Source organism: Equus asinus, chromosome 2 (assembly GCF_041296235.1).
Source record: "Equus asinus isolate D_3611 breed Donkey chromosome 2, EquAss-T2T_v2, whole genome shotgun sequence".
Taxonomy (NCBI): domain Eukaryota; kingdom Metazoa; phylum Chordata; class Mammalia; order Perissodactyla; family Equidae; genus Equus; species Equus asinus.
In genome coordinates, this window is record NC_091791.1 from 121,575,353 (window position 1) to 121,594,608 (window position 19,256).

General features: G+C 38.4%; 1 protein-coding gene across 22 annotated transcripts in view; it reads right to left on the reverse strand.

The window, feature by feature from the left end:
• ZFAND6 (zinc finger AN1-type containing 6) overlaps positions 1–19,256 on the reverse strand; it is an 80,625-nt gene that overhangs the window by 48,255 nt on the left and 13,114 nt on the right. The gene's annotated exons all lie outside the window — the stretch shown is intronic.

Here is a 19,256-nt window from a genome sequence, read left to right on the forward strand (position 1 = left end):
CTCCTGGGGTGATAATGGTCCATTTCATATGCTTTGCTCTGAATTCCTGGAGACGCATGGTGGTAGAACAGAAAAAGAGCACAGAAACTTCCAGTTTCAAGATTAAAAAGTTTCTCTGAAAACTCATGCAGTAACAAGAAGAACAAGAAATAGGAATACAAACTGTATCTTCAATGAAACATGAGACAACTGTAATCCTGAACCACAACCTATTTATGACATGGTGAGTGAGTGAAGGGGATGGTAAATGACTTAACAAAGGGAAGAAAAGCCAAATCTAAGTAATTGGTTGAAGGGAAAGGGGTCAATATAGCATGAGCCATTTGCCCTAAGGAAATCTGGAAGTTGTTAGGAAAATGAAAGTTTGTATAAAGAAAATTTAGATCTCCCCTCTACTCATCAAGCCCCCACCAAAATGAAAGAGTTCAAACGGCAAACAGAAAAGAAGTTTCTTAGGCAAAACAGTAGTGCATGGAAATAGAAGAATTGGAACCACTATTTTTCTGAAAGTCTCCTTGTAGTAAGCATTGTAAGCACTTTATATACATTTTCAAAATTATCATAGGTTTAAGGGGTTATACTTTTTAGCATTTCATATTTAAAGCATGCACACAGTACACACCTCTCAAAATCTTGGAGATACACATTTAGCTCATTCAATTTATGGAAAACGTGTGCTTTATAATCAAATGGCAAAGCCAATCCTCACTGACCTCACTCCAGTTTGGGCACCACAGCTATAGATGAACTGGTCATATAGGACCAAATGTAGTTGTATAACTAAGGTTCTTTCATATCTGTGACATAAAGTGGAAAAGCTGTGGCAGCTATGGGGAAAAAGAAGAGAAAAAGAATAACTTGAGAAGAGAATAAATCCCTGGCTTCACTCTCTCTGCCTCACTTACTTCCAGAGGGTGAGGACCAATCCACATGAGAATACTGTCAATGCTGTCCTCCTACACTAATAGCAGAGACCAAACAAGCCCTACTTCACGAAGAGGGCTATTTCTCATAAAGAACTGAGAATTTTATAAGTTTTTCCCTGGTTTCTTCCTTTCTTCATAAAATAAGTAACATATGCAACAGGTACACGAATGTTTGACTTCACAGAACAAACTTACAATATATCTACTATGACTATATTATTCCTTGATGTTCATATTTAGCAGAGAATGAAAACTTCTATGGTTAATCTGGTTTCTTTTCATCCTTTTTCTAAACTTCTAAAAAACCAACTATTATGCAATAAAAGTTTCCACCAAAAAGACGAAACACCCGAGATTGAGGTGACGTCAGCAAAATGGCAGAGTGAGCAGTTTTCGCTGTCTCTCCCCCTTCGAATCTACAACTAATTGGACATTCATCAGTCAACAAAGGCTATCCACACAGCATCTCAGGATGCCCGAGAGACCTGTGCTGCTATAGATCGGAAGGCGGATGGACTTCTCCCTGGGAGGAGGTGGAGATAGGCGAAAACTCTCTGACCCCCGACCCCCAGACAGACTAGTACCAGCAAGAGACTTTCTTCTAGTGGACACACTCACAGCATCGCCACGCACAAAGGGCAGACATGCGTGGGTATCGGTGGAGCAACAGTGGAAACAGGTGACTACAGCCCTACCTAAAACCCCCGCGATTGTCCCTAAGCCCAAGGGGAAAATCCACTGTCCCGCATAAGTGGCAGGGAAAGCCTCTACTTGCCATTAGCAGAGAGACCCTGCCCAGCATTCAGAATGCTGGGAGGCTCCCAAAGAGGAGTTCCCAGGCAGGGCAGCAGCCCACCAGCCACCTCTGATTCACGGACTCCGGCTGTGTCCCAGAGGAGGCAAGAGACACCCAGTGTGACTATGTGTGAGGGTGGGGGCGCCTTGGAGTCCCAGTCGCCCTGCTCCATGGTCCAGGGGGAAAATCCATGGTCCTGCACCAGCGGGAGGGAAAGCCTCTACTCGCCATTAGTGGAGAGACCCCTCCCAGCATTCAGAACACCGGGAGGCTCACGGAGAGGACGATCCCGGGCAGGGCAGAAGCCTGCCAGCCGCCTCTGACTCACAGACTCCGGTTGTGTCCCAGAGTGGGCAAGGGCCACCCAGTGTGACTGTGTGTGAGGGCGGGGGCACCTTGCAGTCCCACCTGCCCTTCTCTGTGGTCCAGGGGGAAAATCCACTGTCCCACAGCAGCCACAGCAAAAGCCTCTGGGCAGCATTAGTGGAGTGGTCCTGCCCAGGAATCACAAGGCTTAAAGACCCTGAGGCACAATTAACAAAGCTGGGTGAGCTAAGCACAGACTGCAGTAGATACCCATAGCTCTGCTGTGGCCCACAGTGGACAAGTGAGATCTTGCGGGCCCTGACAGTGACAGAGCTGTGAATATAGGTGATCCTGTTCCCAGCTGCTGGGAAAGCCCATAGCACTGCTGCAGACCCTAAAGTGGGAGCGCGTCTAGGAGGTCTGTGACCAGCAACCTGAGGCCCCCTTGCAATTGTCCCCACAGCTGACAAGGGACCTCACAGGACCATTATGACTATGAGGAAGGGCCCAGGTCCAGGCAGCAACAGCTGACATGGATCCTGGTTGGTGCAGATTAATAAACAGCAACCCTCCCCCCTCTCCAGTAGAAGCAAGTGGAAGCAGTAACTAAACTCTACCTCTATGCAGAGGCACAAATCCACGTCATCAAGCAGTAAGAAAAAATATATTAAATCTCCAGAACAGAAAGAAAATGACAAGTACCCATAAAAGAATCCCAAATACAATGAAATCTACAAGGTAAATGGCAATGAATTCAAAACAGCCATCATTAAAAAACTCAACGAGTTAAAAGAGAACACAGATAGAAAACTCAACGAGGTCAGGAGCTACGTCACAAAAGAGCTTGATAGCATAAAAAAGAACCAATCAGAAATACTGGAGATGAAGAACACAATGGAGGAGATTAAGAAAAATCTGGACTCTCTGAACAGTAGGGTTGATAATACGGAGGACAGAATTAGTAATTTGGAGGACAGGAATATAGACATGCTGCAAACAGAGGAGGAGAGAGAAATAAGACTAAAAAGAAATGAAGAAACACTCCGAGAATTATCCGACTCAATCAGGAGATGCAACCTAAGGATTATAGGTATCCCAGAGGGAGAAGAGAAGGAGAAGGGGTCATAATGCCTGTTCAAAGAAATAATGGCTGAGAACTTTCCAAACCTGGGAAGAGAGATGGAACTCCATGTGACAGAAAGTGAATAGATCTCCAAACTTTATCAACGTTAAAAGACCAACCCCAAAGAATATAGTTGTGAAGCTTGCAAAAGTCAATGACAAAGAAAATACTAAGGGCAGCAAGGCAGAAGAAAATAACCTATAAAGGAACCCCATAAGGCTGTCATCAAATTTCTCAGCAGATACCTTACAGGCTAGAAGAGAGTGGAATGACACATCAAAACTGTAAAGGACAAAAACTTGCAGCAAAGAATACTCCATCCAGCGAAAACATCCTTCAAATATAATGGAGAAATAAAACTTTCCCAGATAAACAAAAATTAAGGGAGTTCATTGACACAAGACCCCCTCTACAAGAAATGCTCAGGAAGACAGTCATACCTGAAAAATCAAAAGGAAAAGGGCTACAAAACCCAGAGCATAGGAGATATGTAGAAAGACAAAATCAGAAAGTTGCAGCTCGCCATCAGAACAGATTGGCAAAACTTAAGTGTAACATTAAAAATAAAAGGAATGGAAACACCAACAAAAAATATAATCTTGTCATTTTAACCACAAACTCACAACACGAGAAGGAAGAAAAATAAAATGACAATAACCTAGAAGGGGAAGAGGAAAAGGACGGAACGTCTTAATCTACGGAAATAAGAGGCTATCAGAAAATGGACTATCTCATCTATGAGATGTTTTATACAAACCACTTGGTAACTACTAAACAAATAACAAGAAGAAAGACACAAATTACAAGTAAGAAGAAAACCAATATAGAAATCTACCTACCTGAATTAGTAGTCCAAAAATCATGGGACGGGAAACGAAGGAAATGTAAAAGAACCAGAAAACAAGTGATAAACTGGCAGCAGTAGGCCCCCACATTTCAATAATCACTTTAAATGTAAATGGATTGGACACTCCAATCAAAAGACACATGGTGGCAGGATGGATTAAAGAACAAGACCCAACAATATGCTGCCTGCAGGAAACACACTTCAGCCCCAAAGACAAACATAGACTCAGAGTGAAAGGACGGAAGACAATACTCTAAGCTAATAATGAACATAAGAAAGCAGGTGTCACCATACTTATATCCGACAAATTAGACTTCAAAGCAAAACAGATAAAGAAAGACAAAGAGAGGCAGTTTATAATGATAAAAGGGACACTTAACCAAGATGACACGACAATTATAAATATATACGCACCCAACACAGGAGCACCACAATTTGTAAAGCAACTATTAACAAAACTAAAAGGAAACATCAACAACAATACAATAATAGTAGGGGACCTCAACACCCAATTAACACCAATGGATAGATCATCCAAACAGAAAGTCAACAAGGAAATTATAGAATTAAATGAAAAACTAGACCAGATGGACTTAATAGATATATATAGAACACTCCATTCAAAAACAGCAGGCTACACATTATTCTCAAGTGTGCATGGAATATTCTCAAGGATAGACCATATCTTGGGAAACAAAGCTAGCATCAACAAATTCAAGAGGGTTCAAATAATATCAAGCATCTTTTCTGATCATAATGCTATGAAACTAGAAATCAACTACAAGAATAAAGCTGGGAAAGGGGAAAAAATGTAGAGACTAAACAACATGCTACTGAACAAACAATGTATTATTAAAGAAATTAATGAAGAAATCAAATATTATCTGGACACACATGAAAATGAAAACACGCGAAACCAACTCATTTGGGACGCAGCAAAAGCAGTCCTAAGAGGGAAATTCATTGCAATACAGGCTCACTTAAATAAACAAGAAAAATCTCAGATCAGCAATCTCAAACGACACCTAACAGAATTAGAACAAGAAGAACAAACCAAGCTCAAAGTCAGTAGAAGGAGAGAAATAATAAAAATTCGAGCAGAAATAAACGATATTGAAACAAAAAAGACAGTAGAAAGGATCAATGAAACTAAGAGTTGGTTCTTCGAAAAAATAAACAAAATTGACAAACCCTTAGCCAGACTCACCAAGAAAAAAAGAGAGAAGACTCACATAAATAAAATTAGAAATGAGAGAGGAGAAATCACAACAGATACCACAGAAATACAAAGGATCATAAGAATACTATGAAAAACTATACGCCAACAAATTTGACAACCTAGAAGAAATGGACAAATTGTTAGACTCTTACAACCTTCCAAAACTGAAGCAGAAAGAAATAGAGAATCTGAATAAACCAATCACAAGTAAAGAAATCAAAACAGTAATCCAAAACCTCCCGAAAAATAAAAGTCCAGGACCAGACGGCTTCTCTGGAGAATTCTACCAAACATTCAAGGAAGATCTCACACCTATCCTTCTCAAACTATTCCAGAAAATTGAGGAAGAAGGAGCACTCCCTAACACATGCTATGAAGCCAACATCACCCTGATCCCAAAACCTGACAAGGACAACACAAAGAAGGAAAACTACAGGTCAACATCACTGATGAACATAGATGCAAAAATCCTCAACAAAATTCTGGCAAATTGAATACAGCAATACATCAAAAAGATTATACACCATGATCAAGTGGGATTTATACCAGGGACAGAGGGATGGGTCAACATCCGCAAGTCAATCAACCTGATACACTACATTAACAAAATGACAAACAAAAACCACATGATCATCTCAATAGATGCAGAGAAAGCATTTGACAAGCTCCAACAGCCATTAATGATAAAAACCCTCAATAAAATGGGTATAGAAGGAAAGTACCTCAACATAACAAAGGCCATATATGACAAACCCACAGCCAACATCATACTCAACAGACAAAAACTCAAAGCCACCCCTCTGAGAACATGAACAAGACAAGGGTGCCCACTTTCACCACTCTTATTCAACATAGTACTGGAGGTGGTGGCCAGAGCAATTCAGCAGGAAAAAGAAATAAAAAGAATCTAGGCAATGACGAAGTAAAACTCTCAATGTTTGCAGATGACATGATCTTATATATAGAAAACCCCAAAAAACCAATAGGAAAACTATTAGAAATAATAAACAGCTACAGTAAAGTTGCAGAGTATAAAATCAACATACATAAATCAGTAGCATTTCTATACGCTAACAATGAACAGAAATAGAACTCAAGAACTCAATCCCATTCACAATCGCAACGAAAAGAATAAAATACCTTGGGATAAATTTAACCAAGGAAGTGAAAGATCTATACAACGAAACTACATGACTTTCCTGAAAGAAATTGATGACGACATAAAGAGATAAAAAGACATTCCATGCACATGGATTGGAAGAATAAACATAGTTAAAATGTCCATACTACCTAAAGCAATCTACAGATTCAACGCTATTCCAATCAGAATCCCAATGACATTCTTTACAGAAATTGAACAAAGAATCCTAAAATTCACATGGGGCAACAAAAGACCCCGAATTGCTAAAGCAATCCTGAGAAAGAAGACCAAAACCAGAGGCATCACAATCCCTGACTTCAAAGCATACTACAAAGCTACGGTAGTCAAAACAGCATGGTACTGGTACAAAAACAGGTGCACAGATCAATGGAGCAGAATTGAAAGCCCAGAAATAAAACCACACCTCTATGGACAGCTAATCTTTGACAAAGGAGCTGAGGGCCTACAATGGAGAAAAGAAAGTCTCTTCAACAAACAGTGCTGGGAAAACTGTTCAGCCACATATAAAAGAATGAAAATTGACCATTCTTTTTCACCATTCACAAAAATAAACTCAAAATGGATCAAAGATCTAAAGATTAGGCCTGAAACAATAAGTCTTCTAGAAGAGAATACAGGCAGTACACTCTTTGACATCAGTCTCCAAAGAATCTTTTCGGACACCACAACTCCTCAGATGAGGGAACCAATAGAAAGAATAAACAAATGGGACTTCATCAGACTAAAGAGCTTCTTCAAGGCAAGGGAAAACAGGATTGAAACAATAAAACAACGCACTAATTGGGAAAAGATATTTACAAGTTATTTATCTGACAAAGGGTTAATCTCCATAATATACAAAGAACTCACACAAATCAACAACAAAAAATCAAACAGCCCAATCAAAAAATGGGCAGGGGATATGAACAGACATTTCTCCAAAGAAGATATAAGGATGGCCAATAGACACATGAAAAGATGCTCACCATCACTAATCATCAGGGAAATGCAAATCAAAACTACACTAAGATATCACCTTACACCTGTTAGAATGGCAAAAATAACCAAAACAAAAAGTGACAAATGTTGGAGAGGTTGTGGAGAAAAAGGAACCCTCACACACTGTTGGTGGAAATGCAAACTGGTGCAGCCACTATGGAAAACAGTATGGAGATTTCTCAAAGTTATAAATAGAAATACCTCGAGACCCAGCCATCCCACTACTGGGTCTCTATCCAAAGAAGCTGAAACCAGCAATTCCAAAAGTCCCATGTACCCCTATGTTCACTGCAGCATTATTTACTATAGCCAAGACATGGAAGCAAGCTAAATGCCCATCAACTGATGATTGGATAAAGAAAATATGTATATATACACAATGGAATACTACTCAGCCATAAAAAAAGACAAAATCATCCCATTCACAACAACATGGATGGACCTTGAAGGCATTATGTTAAGTGAAATAAGCCAGACAGAGAAAGACGAACTCTGTATGACTCCACTCATAGGTGGAAGTTACACATAGAGACAAAGAGAATTGATTGGTGGTCACCAGCGGAAAGGGGGGTTGCGGGGAGGGCACAAAGGGTGAAGTGGTGCACCTACAACATGACTAACAATAAAGTACAACTGAAATTTCACAAGGTTGTAAACTATCATAATCTTAATAAAAAGTTAAAAAAAAAGAAGAAGATGAAATACCGTTCAGAATACACATTCTGAGTAGGCAAATGCAAATTATGAAATAATTAGACCTCCTGGGATTATGATCACTTAAAAATGCTCAGCTATGGCTAACACCTTATAGAAACTCTAAGGTACAACTGTTTTCCTACCTACATTCTGTGTACTTTGAACATTCCTTAATACCTTTTCATCTCTTCTATTCTAACCGTTTCAGAAGCTATGTCTAAAAAATGACAGATAATATACAAAATATTTTACCTGCAGTATAAAATAATTCTACATCTTATCAATCAACACTCAGTTTCCTCTCCCTCTGCTAAAAAAAAACTGTCACCTGGATTCACTTAACTCTAAGATTTCTGATTAGTATGAAATATGTGTGTCTTCCTTAAGTTATTTATATATATTTTTTGTTTTGTTTTAAGATGGACCATAAACTGGAAATCAAATGACCACAACCACCAAGCTAAGATATTGTTCTTTCCCTACTAATAAACACCTTGAATCTTTCTTATTTTAAGAGTTGAGGTACTGAAAATACAAAACAGCTTCTATTCTAATCTGTGAACTGAATAATCATTGCAAATGATTTGGTCTGAACTTGAGAAATAAGCTTTCTTCATTATCAGAGAGTAAAATTTTAAATTCAAGATTTTTATCGTCTCTTGATATTAATCGTCACAGTGAGGTATTAAATATATGTGTTGAAAATTGAGATCTGTTTCTTATTTGAGACAATGAAGAACAAACCAAGGATACTGACAACAAATCAGCAGTCCTCTTGTGCTATTTTCTCTAAAATATTTCACTCTTGATTTTCGTGGGAAGTAATCTCATTTTGTGAAAGCAATCGGACAATGGGTCCTGATAACCCATTTCCTACGAAGGGATATTCAATTATCCTGAGAAAATTATCAAAATTATTAGAAAAATAAAATATAGCTTGAAGTTTAGTCATAGACAAAATAGCAACATCTAGATTCATCAGAGATTCTTGTGATGCTCCCTTATCATTTACACTTTCTCTAGTTTCATGTCCATCCTCTTTGTCCCATTCTCTGATTAAAAAAGTCACCTAATAGGTTACTATACACATCTTACTGACTGAAAAGACAATATAATACTAATGAAATCTTACTTTGCAAGCATCTCCTGAACAGATTTCCAATAACTATGTGTGTACTAAACTCACTTTCCTATATGTTCCTGACCAATAAGCCTAAACACTGTAGGTCTCTTAAAATGGTTTAGGCTTAAATAGACTTAAAGAGAAGCAGAGTGCTATTAATACTATCAAGACCTGAATTCAAATTCCAGCTCTGTTTCTTACCAGCTGGGTAACCTTGAACCTCCAATGCCACCACTTTACTGCCAAAGTAAATACTCAGGCAAATTGCATGATCAGACCACTGTTAGATCAATAAACCAATGGCTCTCCATTACTAGGAGAGTATGTTCTGTTGGCCTGCCTATCCAGCCTCATTCTCCTGCCATTCTTCCTCATGGGGGCCTTGAAGCTCTAAGCTTCTACACTGTTAATCATCTCCTTACATATGCTTTCTCTCCAGCTATAAGGCCTACCCTATCCACACCCCTTTTACTCATTCTGGTTAACTTTTAGTATCTTCTAATCATAGTGCAACCACTTTTTCCTCTATAAAGACTTTTCTGACTCACTCTTTGCTATGAGATATGTATGTGACGTGTATATCACAGGTTCAGATCTCGGACGTGGACCTATGCCACTTATCAGCCGTGCTGTGGCAGCAACCCACATACAAAATAGAGGAAGACTGGCGCAGATGTTAGCTCAGGGCGAGTCTTCTTCAGCAAAAAAACAAAACAAAACAAAATTGGTCTCTTTTTTCCTTCTATCACTAAACATTTTAATTGTCTGTGTATGTTTCTCCAAGATACCCTAAGTTCCTGGCATAGCACCTATGAATTTGGTGAATATTTATTTGTGGAATTTGTTATCGTGGATAACACCACCAACAGCTCACAGGGACAGCAGGTTAAAAATAACATATGTAAAGAAGAAAACATGGTACATAGCAGGTGCTCAGTCTACCTTCATTTTTATCTACTTCATATCCAGTTCAGAGGAGTTTTTATAAAACCAAATTAAAGGAGGCCAAGATAGATCAATTGATTAATAAATTTCTATGAAGCAATTCTGATTCTGTGCTCACAGGAAATCAAAGAACCAGAAGATGCAGACTCAGAAAGGGGAGGTGGAGGCATGGTCCAATGCTCACAAAGCCCCTACAAAACAGGGACTCTATGAATTCCTATCATTTAACACTCACTGAAATAAGAATGAATAATCCTTGCTGTATTCCTCTGTCAATCTCTCTTAGCTTTCCCAGGAAGTTATGTGAAGGCGATCTTAGGATCACAAACCCAAGATTCAAGAACGTTAGTAAAATTACTTAGATTACCATGGAGCTTCAAAAACAATCCTGGCAGTCTCCCTGCCTTGAACTTCTCTCTCTCTCTAATAAGCAAATCTGAATGGCAAGACCATGCTCTGGTGTCAGACTCCCCAATTTGAATAAAGGCTCTGCGCCACTTAACCAGCTGTTTGTCTTCTGCCAAGTGGTCTAACCTCTCTCTGCCTCAGTATCATCATGTGTGAAACAGGGACAATAACAACACCCATTTCATGGTATTGTTGCGAGGACTTTAAAAGTTAATGTGGGAATAGAGGGTAACCTCCTCAAGTTGATAAAGAACATCTACAAAAATGCTACAGCTAACATCATTCTTAATGGTGAGAAACTTGAAGCTTTCCCACAAAGATCAGGAACAAGGAAAGGACGTCCCCTCTCCCCACTCCTTCTCAACATCATTCTGCACTAGCTAACGCAGTAAGAAAAGAAACAAAAATAGAAGGTATACAGATTGAGAAGGAAGAAATAAAATTGTCTTTCTTCACAGATAACCTCATTGTCTATGTAGAAAATCCAAAAGAATCAAGCAAAAAACTCATGGAACTAATACATGATTATAGCAAAGTTGCAGGATATAAGGTTAACAAACAAAAGTCAAATGCTTTCCTATATACCAGCAATGAACAAGTGGAATTTGAAATTAAAAACATAATACCATTTATGTTAGCATCCAAAAAATGAAATACTTAGGTATAAATCTAACAAAATGTATACAATCTATAGGAAGAAAACTACAAAACTATGATAAAGAAAATCAAAAAGGAACTAAACAAATAGAGAGATATGCCATGTTCATGGACGGGAAGATTCAATATTCTCAAGAAGTCAGTTCTTCCAAAATTGATCTATAGATGCAATGCAATCCCAATCAAAATCCCAGTGGCTATCAAAAAACTGATTCTAAAGTTTATATGGAAAGGCAAAAGGCTCAGAATAGCTAACATAATAATGAAGAAGAAGAAGAGAGTTGGAGGACTGACACTATCTGACTCTAAGGTCTAGCATGAAGTACAGTAATCGAGACCGTGTCATACTGGCAAAACAAAAGATAAACAGATTAATGGAACAGAATAGAAAACCCAGAAATAAATCCATATAAATACAATCAACTGATTTTTGACAAAGAAGCAAAGGCAACACAATGCAGCAAAGACAGTCTTTTCAACAAATGGTGTTGGAAAAACTAGGAAAAACTAGACATCTACATGCAAACGAATGAATCTAGACACAGACCTTACACCTTTCACAAAAGTTTACAAAAAATGGATCATAGACCTAAATATAAAACACAAAATTATAAAACTCCTAGAAGATAACATAGGAGAAAACCAAAATAACCTTGGGTATAGCAATCACTTTTTAGATACAACACCAAAGGCTGATCCATGAAAGAAATAATTTATCAGCGGGACTTCATTAAAATTAACCACTTTTGCTCGTGAAAGGCAACATCAGGAGAATGAGAAGACAAGCCACACACTGTAAGAAAATATTTTCAAAAGACACATCTGATAAAAGATCCAAAATACACAAAAAACTCTTAAAACTCAACAAAAAAATACAATCTGATGAAAAAGCAGACTTAACAAACACCTCACCAAAGAAGAGACATAGATGACAAATAAACACTTAAAAAAGTGTTCTATATCATACGTCATCAAGGAAATGCAAACTAAAACAACAGTGAGATACCACTAGACACCTATGAAAATGTTGAAAATCTGGAACACACTCAACATGAAATGCTGGCAAGGATTCATTGCTGGTGGGAATGCAGAATGACACAGCCACTTGGGAAGAGAGTTGGTGGGACTCTTATTTTGTGAACAAGCAATCATAGTCCTTAGTGTTTACCCAAAAGTATTTGCACGTGGATGTTTACAGCAGCCTTATTCCAACTGATAAAACTCTGAAGCAACTAAGATGTCTTTCAGTAGGTGAATGGATTAACTAACTGTGTCAGACAATGGAATATTAAGCACTAAAAAGAAAGCCATGAAGGGCCAGCCCCAAGGCATAGTGGTTAAGTCTGGTGTGCTCCACTTTGGTAGCCCAGGTTCATTGGTTTGGATCTCGGGCGTGGACCTACACCACTCGTCAAGCCATTCTGTGGTAGTGACCCACACACAAAATAGAGGAAGACTGGCACAGACGTTAGTTCAGGGCTGATCTTCCTCATGCAAAGAAAGAGGAAGACTGGGAATAGATGTTCGCCCAGAGCCTCCTCACCAAAAAAGAAAAAGAAAGCCATGAAAAGACACAGAGGAACTGTAAATGCATATTATTAAGTGAAAAAGCTACATACTGTTTGATTCCAACTACATGACACTCTATTAAAAAGGCAAAACTATGGAGACAGTAATAAGATCAGTGGTTGTTAGGGGCTGAGGAGGAGAGGGCAGGGATGAACAGGAGGGATACAGAGAATTTTAGGACAGTGAAAATACTCTGTATGATACTATAACGATGGATACATTTCATTATACATTTTCCCACAACTACAGAATGTACAATATCAAGAGTGAACCCTTAATGTAAACTATTGACTTCAGGTGATAGGAAATCTCTGTACTTTCCTCTTAATTTTGCTGTGAACCTAAAACTGACCTAAGAAAACTGTCTTTAAAAAAGTAGTCAATGTGTCTGATACAGTGTTCAATACATGAGCTGCAAATATGAAATTAATCTTCCTAACACTGTAGTCAGCCAGCCCTAGTGGTCTAGTGGTTAAGATTCGGTGCTCTCACCACCATGGCCTGGGTTCATTTCCCAGTTAGGGAACTATACCACTGTCTTTTGGTTGTCATACTGTGGTGGCTGCATGCTGCTGTGATGTTGAAAGCTATGCCACAGCTATTTCAAATACCAGCAGGGTCACCTGTGGTGGACAGGTTTCGGCAGAGCTCCCAGACTAGGAAGAAGGACCTGACCATCACTTCTAGAAAAACTAGCCATGCAAACCTATGAATAGCAGAGGAGCACTGTCTGACATAGTGCTGGAAGGTGAAAGGATGACACAAAAAGACTGGGCAGGGTTCAGCTCTGTTGTACATAGGGTCACTAGGAGTCACAACTGACAGCACTAACAACAAAACACACTGTTGTCACCACTTTTCTGCAATAGTTCATCGCTGCTCACAATCACACCATTCCCACATCCAGAGTATCCCTCACCACCTCAAGAATCCCAGGAAGTAGGAGTTTACTGGACAAGTGGGAAATTATACGGCATCTGCTGAACCAGGAAAACTTCAGTGGGAGCATCTAGAGTCCCTCTCTTTATTACTCTTTCCACTTTACCATTTCAGGATTGTCCCTTTTCAGGTGAATAGGATAAAGCTTTTGCCATTCATACATACACACACACCCACATATACATACTTACATAAATAAGGCTCTCTGTCACCAGGGCAGTCCCAAACATCTTTAATCTTCAAAGGATGTCTCAGATTTTTCTTTTTCCAATTTCCTGATTATCCTAGCTTACAGTGATCTTTCTCCCTGCAAAGCTTCTACAGCCATCACTTATAACAAACTGCAATTTGGCACTCAGTAATATATAATACTGACTTACAGGAAAGGAAATTACTCATATCCCTCAACTTAACCAAACAGTAAGTGAACTTTCTTTAGAAAAGGACCAGTCTTTCAGCACTTTGCAAACTCACCTGACTAGGTGACTAGGCCTGACTACCTGACTAGCCTCTATGCACACAGCTCAGTAAGAAATTTGCTAATTGAAACAATTATTTTAGCAATTAATGAGATCTTTTCAGTGTAGGTTTTCACTTTAAATAATCTGCCAAGAATAACTTTTCCTACTAAAAGTGAATCTATTTTATTAAGTTCTATAGCTACTAAGACTTGGTATTCATTGAGAAATAGATACACTATATCTTAAACAATTACCTAAAAATTTACAAGCAGTTGTAACCATAGGGCCATTTAGAGCCAGTTCAAACAGACCCCATCACTTATCAACAAAGTGATTAAAGACTGTCCTTCAGAAAAACTGCAAAGTCACGTAGCCACGGCATGGGCAAAAGAAGATATTGTGACCTGAAATGACCATGGAACCCAAGATCCTCCTTCTCACAGAACCCAAGGAGAGGACACAACCAGAACCTGAAAGTTGGATTCTTATCAGAAGCGAGAAGTCCCTCATTCAGGAAGATGTGGTGTTAAAATTCCTTTCCCACCTCATCAAAAGTGTTTAGAATCCCATCATAAAACTGTAGAACCTCATCATAAATGTTTAGAATCTTGTCATAAATGTTTAAAACCTTATCATAAACGTTTGAAGCCCACCAATCAAAACCTGTCCCTTCAGCATTTCCACGTGCCAGCCTATTCTCCCTACCTCTTAAATTTTGCTCCAAATCCTGAATCAGGCCGACAGATCTGAGAGCACACAGCCCTGTCTCCCTGCACATGGATCTTGCAGAATAAAGCTGATTTCTCCCCCAAAAGCTGATGCCATAATTAACTGGTTTTTTATTTATGTGCATCAGGCAAGAGAACCCCAATTTTGTGCGGTAACAGTGATTGTACATTCTATTTATCAAAGGTAAGAAACAGATTCTTTTCAAATTATATTATTTCATTATTATAATATAAACATTATTATAACATTCAGAATCTATTAAATGAACCATTATTTTCCTTTTTTTTTAAAGACTGGCACCTGAGCTAACAACTGTTGCCAATCTTTTTTTTTTTTTTCCCCTGCTTTTTCTCCCCAAATCCCCCCAGTACACAGTTGTATACTTTTAGTTGTGGGTCCTTCTAGTTGTGGCATCAGCATGGCCTGAGGAGTGGTACCATGTCCGGGCCCATTATCCGAACCAGCAAAACCCCAGGCTGCTAAAGCGGCAGCGCGAAGGTAACCACTCGACCACAGGGCCCCTGCATTTTTATTATTTTAAAATACAGCAAAGATTATTTTGGACAGAATATGCCAAATTAAAACCTTTGAGAGTAGTATGGCATTTCCTGCCTCTAAAAAACTTCAATGGTAAAACAAAACAAATCTTCTGTTTTTATAATGGGTAACCAAGAATCTTTATTAAAAGTTTATAATTACATTAATTCTCAACTATAGTTAAGACTTCAACCCTTTTAAAGAAACGAATGTTTACCTAAATTTTCAAAAGTTCTATCCATTTGATCTTTTTAACACCAAGTTGTTTTCAAAGCTATAGATGAAAAAGCTTCCCTTTTTTTGGTCAAATGAAGGTCCTTTTGCCTTAAAAATACGTGGGGGGAGGGGTTTGGGGGGGCTGGCCCTGTGGTCAAGTGGTTAAGTTCTTGCACTCCGCCCAGGGTTTCGCTGGTTCAGACCCTGGGTGCAGGCCTAGCACCGCTCATCAGGCCATGCTGAGGTGGCTGGCATCCCACATAGCAGAACTAGAAGGACCTACAATAGAATATACAACTATGTACTGAGGGGCTTTAGGGAGAAGAAGAAAAAAGAAAAGAAGAAGATCGGCAACAGTGTTAGCTCAGGTGCCGATCTTAAAAAAAAAAAAAAAATTGGAGGGGGATAGTAGAGAGAGATAGAAAAGAAATGAAAATGGTTCCAAATGAACTGTTTTTCAGTTTACCTCAATCTTTTTAGTGAGATTAGCTGCAGTAGTATTTAAAATTTTATGACATAATATTTGATGCAAAAGAATATACGTAGCCCATTTCTCTACCTGTAAGTTACTCAGTAGCTTATTTGACTTATGTTCACAGGTAGATGTTTTATACACCTGGATGCAAAAATGAACACAAGGTCCAGGCAAATAGCTACTTAAGGAGGTCATCTGCATTTCAAACAGCTCAGATAAAGTGCTTTCACACTTTGCCTAATCTTTCTCTTACAGAGCTTGGTTCAAGCTTTCATTAAATGTGAGGAATTCAACAGCTCTGAATTCAAAACTAATCACATATTTTAAACTACCTTTATTTTTCCTATGTTTCATTCTTTTATTGTCTTATATTCTGGGGATGCTAAACATCATATCTTTTTTGCAGTGTTCCAAAAAATTGTCTGAAATGCTTTTTAAAAAATGTTTTCCTTAAAGCACTTTCAGACTTAGGCAACAAGTTTTGAGCATGCCCTAGAAAGAGGAACTGCAAATGGTTAGAGGATGAAATGAAGTGGTGTGGGGAAAAAAAGGATGGAGTTAAGTAAGCAGAGGCCAGCTTAGGAAGGCACATAGTCAGTGGTTAAGAGACAGGACTTGGTCTGGCAAACTTCAGTTCAAATTTTGCTAGTCATTTACCAGCTAAGGCAACCTTGGACAAATTAGGTAGCCTTTCCAAATTGTCTCACTTATTTAAATGAAGGTTAACAACACTTACTTCTTAAAGTTGTTTGGGGGCTACCTTGGACAATTTTTAGCACAGAATTAGCTAGAATTATTATTCATCCTCCGTAGTTAAGAAAGTTCAAAGGGCAACAAGGAATTACTCAAGAATTTTAAACAGAGAAAGACGCACATGACTGCATAGTGAAGAAAGTATTACAGAGCTAAAACTGGAAGAGAAGATCAGTTAGGAGGCTGTTTTAGTAATCTAAATGATAAACCACAGTGAGGTCTGTGTTAAGATGGTGAGGGAAAAAAATGGATGGATTCCTGAGATATTACAGATTTAAAATTGACAGGAAGTTGTGACTAACTGAAGGTGAAGGAGAATAAGAATCAGAATGACACCCGGTTCTGGCTAGGATTGTAGTACCACCCACTACTGCGACAGGAGGGAAAAAAGGATTTGAGGGATACTGGTTGAGAGGACAAAATAAGCAGTTAAGTTTAGCTTTGTTAAGTTTAACAGAGGTATGAAAGCAACATTTGTGAGCTGGATGAATATGGGTCTCAAGTGCAAACAAGAGATCTGGATTTAAGATAGGCATCTTAGAAACACTAATGTATATCAGATGTTAACCGAAGATATGGGATTGCAGACTACACAAGAAGTATAGAGTGAGAAGAGTGTTAAGGTCAGAATCCAACAAAATTCCAATAATTAACGGCTGTAAAAAGAAAATATTTGCAAAGGACAGAGATCACAAGTAGGAGGAAGCCCACATAGGATCATTAAACTCATGAGAAGAGTTTCAAGAAGGAAAGTGCTAAATTTTGTTGAGAAATCAAGTAAGTACTCACAAAAATTCACGAGGGGGGAGGAAAGGGGCGGGGGAACTACCCAGGGTGCTCATACTGGGGAGGAAAAAAAAAGATATAAAGAGAGAGATGGATCTGCTCCCTTCCACCAAAACATTACTGGGGCCGGCCCGGTGGCGCAGCAGTTAAGTGCGCACGTTTCACTTTGGCAGCCCCGGGGTTCGCCGGTTCGGATCCTGAGTTCGGACATGGCACCACTTGGTAAGCCAGGCTGCGGTAAGCGTCCCACACATAAAGTAGAGGAAGATGGGCAAGGATGTTAGCTCAGGGCCAGTCTTCCTCAGCAAAAAATAAAAACATTACTAACCACAAAAATGTTTCGAGTTCATTTTCCTAATGACATCCACACACAGAAAATCAGATTCACTCGAACAGGTTCATAGACACATCAGTAAATAAGCACTTCCTATGTTACCAAGAAAGAAATTAACTCCTAAAACATTTACCTACTTTCATAAAAATGCCATAGAGGAGAAACATTACAAAACTGTAAAGTCCTCCTATTATACAGAATAAAGAGACGTTATAAATACTAAGCCACTGATTCTAGGTTCTTTAAAGTTTCACCGACTTACTGCCCATTAAAATTTTTCTTTATGTTATTAGAACAAAAAAAACCCCCACTGCATTCCCCTTGAATGGAGACTAACAATAGAGATTTTGAATGCACATTTAATAGCCCCTCTAGATTACTTTTTTCTCCATTCCAAAAGATTAAAATAGAGCTATCACTATTTGTATCTTGCCTCAGTATTAGGTCCTTTCAAGAGTTTTCTTCTCCCTCTAGAAAACAGGTTTCTACACTCCAAGTGAAACCAATGTACTAAAAGGATACTTCCCAGTTTTGCCACCCAGAGACCAGTACAGCGGAGATACAGAGAGAAATGACTAAAGGTTACTGTTTCCCAAAATTCTAGCGTTCCCAGAGTACTAGAAAAGTAGGTAAACCTTTACTTTGGGTATCCATTAAAATGTAATCTACAGCCAAACTTGAAATGACTTTCACCAAAAGTGTTATATTTAAAATTATCTTCACCTTTACCTGGTAGCAATAAAGATTAATCTGTTAAGAAAATTAAATACATCTTCTTAAATTCAAAACATAGAAATATTCATGATATAAATATTTAAGCACCAACTCAAATCTTAAATACTCAAGTGAAACTCAAAACAACTGTTCTATTCATGAAGAAAGGTATTTGTATAAATTCTGACACATCTAGCAAATATAAATGCATATAAAATGTATTTCATAAGAATTATTTCACTAATTAAAAGTGAGGAGCTCTAAGTTTTTCTCTTCTAAATGTTAAGAATATCAAAGTATCTGGAAAAATCAAACTCTTTAGCCACGACAAACAAAATACACACACACAAACCTTTCCCATGAAACAAACACAATGGCCAACATGCCAACATTAGCTCTGAAAGTTAGATATTAAGTTATCAGTAAATTGAAATAAAAATTTACAGAAAATAAGTTCAATTATTTAAAATGCAAAATGAACTAGACTATTTAATTCGAGATTATACAGCTCAACTAACGGGTGCATCAATGAGTTAGAGCCTACCCATCACTTACCT